Here is a 9,091-nt window from a genome sequence, read left to right as displayed (position 1 = left end):
AAGATTACATATCTGACAAGCCCGCTAATACATCTCTTCAAATGCTTAATGTTTTAACATCTGCTTATGCATAAGTAGTTTTTATACTGTAATAATTGTCTCTTTTTATTATGAATGTAATTTAATTAACCAAAGTATGTGTAATTGATAATGTGTAGTATTTATTATTTAATGTCTGTTTGTGTATATTACTAATTGTGTGTTTAAACATGTTTGTCATATGTTGGAACTTTTCTCCCTGGGCCTTCACTAAAAAGGTATTTTTTTACTAAACCCAATCAGACAAAACCCAGAAAACAAAAGCAAAATAAAATGAACTAAATATTACAAACTTTGTATTATAATGCCTCAGCAGAAATAAGGATAGGAAACAGATTTTCCAAAAGTTTTCCTTTAAGTAGAGGAATCAGATTGAGATGTCTTTTTTCACTCCTCCTGTTCACTAGTTATATTCATCCCTTGGCAAGTAAGTTGAAGCAGATTCAAATAAGTGGTTATGAGCTGCAGGTTTTTACTCACAAGCTGGCATTATACATGGATGACTTGCTGCTTAATCTAACAGATCTTGAAAGGAACTTGAAAGGAATATTTTAGGAACTTTGCCATTACACTAGAACTGCAGTATGTAAGATAAACACAAAAATGACTAAAGCCATAAAGATTATTTATTCACTTACTGGTAGACTATGAGAGTAGATTCTCCCTTTCTGAGTGACTCCAATCAGCTAGTTTGTGTAGGACTGAACTTAACAGACATATGCAAAAATGACACAACCTACTGAGTTGCTGCAAAAGTCATTACTGCGGATGGATGGTCAGACAAAATGTCTACAATACATCAAAGGATTAGAACTTACTTTCCATACCATAATGATTATCATTTGTTCAAAGACTAAGGACTATTGTTGCACTCTGACAGGGTCATAATCCTGAAATCAGATGAAATAGAAAATGTTACATGAAAACCATGACTTTTATTTGGGCATTACAAAAGTGAAGAAAGGACATGACATGTACTTCTTTGGCTGAAGATGTCAGAACAATGTTGTAGTACAAAACTGTGAGGGTTGTTCCCCGTTGAGAAATCAAAAACAGGAAATAATGAAGTTCATAATTCTCACTGCTGCAGTAGCCTTTTGGCAATATGGCTTGTATCCAACTGACCTTCTTGGCTCCATCAAAGACCTTCACTCTGACTAACTGGACAGCCCCAAGGAGAGAATTCAGCAGTCAGAATGAAGCCATCTCAAGACAGCTCTGCAGTTCTACATGAACAGCAGTAAGCCTTGAAGCTTCATTTCTGACAGGGGGAGCTCTTCCACACAGAAATGATTGCCCTTTTAAGAAAATAACATTTATTTTATTTTTGACTAAATGTGGTGTTTCTCCTTTAAGAAACCCAGTATTTTTTTCACAATATCAGAAGTTTCCTATCAGGGACTGCTGTTTTTAACTGAGGGCTTATTTGTGATTTAGAGGCTATTTTGTGTCAAAAGTGCACTGTTTAGGTACATATTTATTTGATTTGTGAGAATTAAAAGGTTGAGAAGTATTTTAAATGGACAGAAAAGATTTTGAATGGATTTAGTGCTTGTGTACACTTTGTGACTATTTACCTGTTATCTTTGCTATTAGTTTGCATTGTAGATAACTGCATTATTTCTGACAGGGATTTTGCTATTTTAATTTTTTGTTACAATTACCTCACAATGCCTTGTGATTAAAATTTAAGCATGTATATGCTGCTTTTTTACAAAAAAACTGTGACAACTTGTTTTCTACTGACTCATTCCAGCACTACGTACTGGCATTCCATCCTTGTCCTCAGCTGTAACATAGACACTTACTCTAATCCTGATGGAGCTTCTCCGTCTGTGATTCCGTATCTAAAATGAAGAAACAACACAATAAAAAGTCATTACCAGTTCTTCAGGCTCAGTCAGTGCTTCACCCATTGGTGAGTGAACCTGTAGTGATCATCTATCGTTCCTCAGACAACTCATTTTCTTCTCAGGGTTTCTCTGGTATAGTCCATTCAGCCACCATGGACCAGAGGGGGGGGGGGGGGGGCAGCCACACCCTCTTCAGCTATTCCAATGTCAGTTATGGGCATGGGAGAACCATCTTCTTTGGGTCAGGTTGACAATCCAGAGAATGTTTCTTTAAGTGCCTGGGGATAGAGACCGCTTGATGGGGCTGAACTGCCATCTCCTAGTTAGTCTTCAGTCAGGGTGTTACCTGCAAAGAAAAAACAGCCCCATCATTGTTCATCTGAAGATATACTGTCTATTAGAAAAGATGATTTTCTTATCTTACTCTGTCAATTATTATAGGCTGTTAATCCTTGGGCTAAAAAAAAAATCTTACCTGAGGGCATGTTATTAAAAATTTCCTGAGAAAAATATTTCGGAAGATTCTGACAGAGGGCTTCTTCTCCTGGAGCTTCAAAGTCCATGACTGATTTAGAGGACAATTGCTCCTTTCCACCTCCTTTGGAGGAAATGTACTTATCTCAGACTATTTCCAGGATGAATGAGGTAGTTCTATGGGGACAGCTAGGTGTTCCCCATGAAGTGAGGAGAGTGTATGTTACAAGTGGACATGCCACATTTTATACTCATCCTTCCCATTTTGCCAGCCTTGGAGAATGTGTTTATTTTTGCCTGTAGTACTGATCTGGTGGTGCTGCGGTAGCGTCGTCGCCTCATAGCAAGACGTTGTCCCATTCAATTCTCAGCTAGAGCGTCTTCTGTGTGGAGGCATACATGAATGGAGCATGCCTTCGTTGAAGGTTGTGCATCAGGGCTGGTAACCCGGTACGTAAAAATCCACTACCAATCATTAGTGGACCGGAGTTCTGCTGTGGCGACCCCTAACCGGGAAAAGCCGAAAGACACAAACAAGTAATCCTTACTCTCAACCTTCAATCCCAAAAAATGCAAATAGAATGTATAAAGTACCTCAGATTAACAAAATTGTGTTTTTTCATCTTAGATCAGATCCATCTAAAATATCTATCACTACAGCAGCTGGTAATAGATTATCATTTACTACCAACCTCTCCATAGTGGGCAAAGAAAGCAAGGTATTAGACAGCTTTGGTAAGAGAATGTTCTCTTCTTCCATAATAGCTTATATAACCCTCATGTGCCAGGCAAAAATGCGGAAGTTTATTCTCTTTTGTATAGAGAGTTTGCTGCTGCTCTTTCTCCAGAGGATAACTCCTTTCTGAATACTTTTTTTCTAACATTTTCCAAATATACAGACATGCTTTGAAGGGTGTGTATGATTGTAGAGATACTGTGTCTAGAGCCACTGCTATTGGTAAAGTTTTGAGGAGGTATGCCTGGATATGCAAACAAAATTCTGCTGATGACGTCATGTCTGAATTTTTTAATTCTGTTCTAGATAAGGAGGTTTTATTTGACTCTTCTGTTACTCAGGACCTCAAACAATTTGATGAAAGAGGGAGGTTAATTCAGGGACTAAGATTTTTAATCCCCACCCCCCCCCTCCGATTTACAAATTTTCCAGACCCTATTTTCCTTTAAAAACAAAATAAGCAATCCCTACCAATGCAAAGCAAACAGGGAGAGGAAACAAATGGCAGGGGAAGAGAACAAATAAACAACAACCTTCATCAAAAGAGACTCAGAATGACTATGCTAGCATTCTATCTCCCATGCTCTCCCTTCCTGCTCCTATCTTTCAAAATCTGTCCCAGAAATTGACAATTTACATTCCCATTTGGCAACAAATTGCTTCAGATTCCTGAGTGCTAAGAGTGGTACAGGAGGGTAACAGATGGCACTAGATACAAATTCCTCATTTTAGGGAATTTTTCTCCTTCCTCTGAAACAGAGTTTGCTGTGGGAGCAGCTTGTATGGAGGTAGAGATGTAAGGACTGGAGAACTCCGCAGACAGACTAAAGCATATAAATGTCAATGAGATGGTGGCTGTGATCCATGCTTTAAAATCTCTTCATCATCTATAGTTCCCATGGCCTCTTCAGGTTTTTACAGACAAGGTGGTGGTGCTGTGGTAACGTTGTCGCCTCACAGTAAGATGCTGTCTGGTTCGATTCTCAGCTAGAGCGTCTTCTGCGTGGAGACATGCGTGAATGGGCGTACCTTCGTTGAAGGTTGTGCATCAGGCCTGGCAAGCCAGTACGTAAAAATCAACTGCCAATCATTAGCGGACCGGAGTTCCACTGTGGCGACCCCTAACCGGGAAAAGCTGAAAGACAGAAATCACAGTGATGTGATACGTAAACAAGCAGGAAGACACCAAGTCATATCCTCTGTGCAGGCTGGCTAGGATGGTATGGGAGAGAGATCTACAGCATTCCTTCACCCACCAAGCATCTTACATTGCATTAGAGCAAAATATAGTGCAAACAAGCTGAGCAGGATGAGGGCAGACCCTCACAAATGGAAATTGAATGAGGAGGTCTTCCAGGAGTTAATCCATTTGTGAAGAACATCTCAAATAGATGTATTTGCCTCCTATCAGCACAGACAACTGAATAAGTTCTTTGCCAGGGCTATTCTGAAGATGAGAAGGACTCTAGAAAAGTAATTATGGTGAAGGACAATTACCGCAAGCTTCCTCACAGGCTGGACTTACTCACAAAAGACAGAGTGAGTTTGATACAGCCCAGTCTCAAACATCAGCTGATACACCCCAGTCTGAAATAACTTCAGCTAACCACTCAACTGTTTCAACTTTAATTCCTTTTAGACATACTTCTGCTTCATGTGAATGAGCAGCAGGTGCTAAAGAGGCAAGAAAACCTTCTACTAGAAACTCTTATACTGGCAAATGGAAAGGATTTTCTAGTTTGTGCTTATAGCCAGTGCCCCATCAGGAATTATGCACACTGGTTCTAAAATGTCTGTGTGAGATACTTTTCTCTGGCCTAACTTACTCTTCTGTCAAGGTACATCTTGCAGTCATTTCAGTATGTCCAGCTATGGATCCTCCCCTTTCTTCTTTGTTTTAGTAAAACAGCTTCTTAAAGAGGTTTTACATATTAGGCCTCTTAGAAAACAGGAGGCTCCTTCCTGGGACTTTAACTTTGTACTGGAAAAGTTAACTATGTTACCCTTTGAACCAGCTCATCTGGCTGATTTAAGGTTTCTTACTTGGAAGACTGTACCTCTTATCATACCTCTCAACCCCTTAGCACAAGAAATCTGGACAAAGCCTAAAATAATGGGGGACAAAGGCCCAAAATAGGGAGATATTTTAAATATTGCTCTTATAAACTTAGAAAGTTGTCAGAATAGCAAACTTTAGGTTAGCATTCATGTTTTCTGAGGGATATGAAGTCTGAAATATAAATATATGCTATTATTTAGTGATTTCAATCCTTTGTGATTTGCCAGAAAAACACACATTTTATGAGAAACAGACCAAAAATATGAGTCAAAAATCTGGACATTCTGCAGAAGTCTGTACAGTTGAGAGGTATGCCTCTTATTTTCCTGACATCTGCAAGAAGAGTGACTGACTGATTTGCAAACTCTCTTGGTGGGTGAACCTTATCTGGTCTTACATAGAGTAGAGGTCACATTAAGAACAAATCCCTTATTTATGCCCAAAGTTGTTTCTGAGTTTACTTTGAATCAAGCCACCAGTGTCCCAGTGTTCTCTTTAAACCCTTAGAACTAGGAAGAAAGGATTCTTCATACTCTGGACATGCATAGGCAGCTCAGGTCCTATCTTGAGGAAGCTAAGTCCTTTAGAAAAGCAAATCAACTATGTATTTCTTATAATGGGATTAAGAAAAGACCACCTGCAGTAAAACAGACTATTTTGAGATAGTTGTTCTCATCTATTGCCTTTTATTATACCGGCCATGGTGAATCAATTCTAGGCAGTATAAGGCACCATCTATTGAAGCTTTGGCATCTACAGTGTCATGGACTCTAGATGCATTCTAGAGGCAACTACATAGTCCACTGTATATATTTTTACAAAACATTAGATAGTGGACTATTTTTCCAGGTCCAGTATTAATTTTGCTAGGAAGTGTCTCAAGGGGCTTCTGGAGCCTATCCTTCCTCCACCCAGATTGGATATGCTTGGGTAACCAACCCATATGGCCAAAAGGCTACTGCAGCAATGAGAATGATGAACATTGTACAGTAATAATACTCACTGACTATCCTCTTACTTTTGTATATAGTTGGTTATTGGGATATAAAGTTCTTTATTACTGTTTATATATTTTAGAGATTCAGGATAAGTATGCTCTTCTCAATGTATGGGAATGAAAGTCCTGAAGATTTCTTCACTCTGACTGCTGATTTCCTTTTTCTGGGATGTCCAGTCAGTAGTCAGAGTGAAGGTAAGAGATGGACACAGAGGTTTGTGAAGCTGGCTGGTTGTTTTATCATAGGCAGGATACAATCTATATAGCCAAAAGGATACTGCAACAGTGAGAAATTCAAACATCTATTGTTATGGTAACAGCAACTTCGACAACTATATTTTCCACATGATATTCTGGGATTGCCATGGCATAACGTAGGAATAACTCTTTCACAGTACAAGAATGAACATTTTATTGTTTGTGTGGATTACTACACAAAATATTCAAAAGATGGTTGTTGAAAAGACACTTTAAACATGATAGTAATAAGTGTACTTAAAAGTACATTTTCTCATACTGGCATACTGGAAGAAGAGAGCTCATGTAATTCTCTTTTATCATTATAGAGTTCCATGATTTCTTTTTCAAAATGGGGAACTTAGAAATGTCACATCAAGTCCGCATTATGTGCAAAGTGGACAACAAGCTGAAGGAACAGTTTATTTAAGCAATAATCCATGACAGGGTGTGGATATATCAGGATTTACCAACAGTTGGTGTGCTTTGATCATCAGGGTGATCAAGCAAAGCCAATCATGGGTAGATCCTGATACACCCACTCCCAGGAGTAGATTATTGCTATTATGCAATGACATCATATAAAAAAAGAAATTGCTTACCTTTATTAAATAATGTCTTTGTATAACAGTGTTGTAGTGTTCCTCCACATTTTTATTTGTTTATTGATGTACTGCACATATGTGTTGGATGTACGTTCCCACACTTGCACAGTACATCAGTACAGTGCAGGAGAAGCAATAGAGAAGAGAAAATCGCTGTTGCTGTTTTTTGTATTTTTTTTTTGAGCTGCAGAGATTTTCCGAAGAGCAGTGCAGAGATGCAAGGAAAATCAGGTAAGGTTCTGCTTGTTTGCTTTTGCAGAATGTACCTGATTTTTCTCTATTTTGCTCTGTCCCTCAGCATATGCCAATAGAAAGTCTGTCCGCTGCATGGTACTTCAGCAGCTGGACTTTTTTCCAGTTGGTATATGCTTGATTTATAATGGGCACTCTGGTTGGGATGTCCAATCAGCATGCTCATTTCTGAATAGTAATGAGCAGTTGTTGTATAATTATTTATATTTGTTTATTTATTTTCATTCTGGTCACTGGCATAGAACATTAATTCTAGGCATATACAGTATAAGGAAATTATAAAACAGCAGAGCCTTTATAATATCATATTTTGATAAAGTTGTTATAAGCTAAATGTGAAAGAAAAGCATAAATACAATAGCCACAAAAATAGCTGACTACATAATATTTATTAAAGGATGGGCTTACACAATATACAGATAATGGTAATTGTATCAGGGCATTGTGGTGTTACTAATTAGATATTGAACCGCAAAAGGAATGAAAACAGAGTAGGTACATAACAGTATATAAGTATTTTCAATATGGGACTTCCAAAAAGCATAAACGCAAGCAAACTCCACCCCCCCCAACACAACCCAAATGACACATAGCCCACAAACTCAGTGTGCCACTCAACCACAGCCCATAAGGCATAACAACGTACCCAACACTCTAGTCATAGGTGACTCTATAGTCAGGCACACTGATGTTCCACTCACTAGACTAAACAAGAGAAAGTTACTGTCAACTGCCTGTCAGGTGCCAGGATCTGCCACATAACGCATGCACTCAGGTCACTCCACAATAAGTACAAATATGACACTGTCATTGTCCATGTTGGTGTGAATGACCTGATACGTACCTCCCTGGACTACATGAAAAGAGACATGGAGGAGCTCTCCGATCTTATATCCCAGGCAGGTATGACCCTAACCCTGAGTAGCATCCTGCCATCACACAGAATGATACCACAGTACAAGGACAAAATGATTGACTTCAACAATTGGCTAAGCTTCTGGTGCCATTCTAAGGGGATCCAGTATTTGTCTGCCTGGGACGACATGATCGACAGTCCACGATGCTTTGCCAGAGATGGCCTGCACCTGTCGCCCTTAGGATTCCGGATACTGGCTAAGACTCTTGCCACCCCTATAGTGCCTTTTTTAGGCAAGGTTCAAATGACAAATTCACCACCGTAACCGGTACATGCAAGCAAAATTTGAGGGTAATGCTATTCAATGCTAGAAGTCTAAACCTCAAAATGCACTCACTCGAGGCACTCCTTAAAATGGAGAACATTGACATCTGTGCAGTGACAGAGACCTGGTACAAAGCTCCAGAGAGCACCCCTGCATTACCAGGCTTCAATTCATACCACACCTTTCGGCCACCTAATCCAGAAAGAAGCACTAAAGGCGGAGGCGTGTCCATATTCATTAAGGATATCCACACCTCCAGGCTAGTTGCACAGCATAATGCATCCGAGATTATCCAAGTGCAACTAACTCTGGGCAAGACCGCAATCCAAATTGTAGCTTGCTACAGACCCCATACCATGCCTCAGGATTCACACTCCTCATTTCTTGATACACTGGAAAGTATTAGGGTACAACCCAACACCCTAATAATGGGCGATTTTAACTACCCCACCATTAACTGGGAAAACTACTCATGTGCCAACTCTTTTGCTCAACGTTTTCTAGAATTCATAAATTCCAACGCCTTGGATCAACTTATTCACACCCCCACCAGGGGCAGCAATATCCTAGACCTGGTCATCAGAAACATGGAAAACCGGTGTTCCACACCAGAGGTCAATTCCTCGTTGGTCAGATCCGACCACAAGCTAATCAGCCT

At 39.5% G+C, this 9,091-nt stretch overlaps 1 long non-coding RNA gene across 2 annotated transcripts in view; it reads right to left on the bottom strand.

Annotated features, from left to right (window-relative positions):
• Positions 1-1,382: 1,382 nt before the first annotated feature.
• LOC122796552 overlaps positions 1,383-9,091 on the bottom strand; it is a 414,805-nt gene continuing 407,096 nt past the window's right edge. For both annotated transcript variants that reach the window (XR_006363986.1, XR_006363987.1), the window contains exon 3: positions 1,383-2,238. This is a non-coding gene — a long non-coding RNA (uncharacterized LOC122796552). The remainder of the gene's footprint in view (positions 2,239-9,091) is intronic.

Source organism: Protopterus annectens, chromosome 3.part0 (assembly GCF_019279795.1).
Source record: "Protopterus annectens isolate FY-2018-M chromosome 3.part0, PAN1.0, whole genome shotgun sequence".
Classification (NCBI taxonomy): Eukaryota; Metazoa; Chordata; order Ceratodontiformes; family Protopteridae; genus Protopterus; species Protopterus annectens.
Note: the sequence above shows the minus strand (reverse complement) of the source record. Positions and strands in the feature narration are given on the sequence as shown.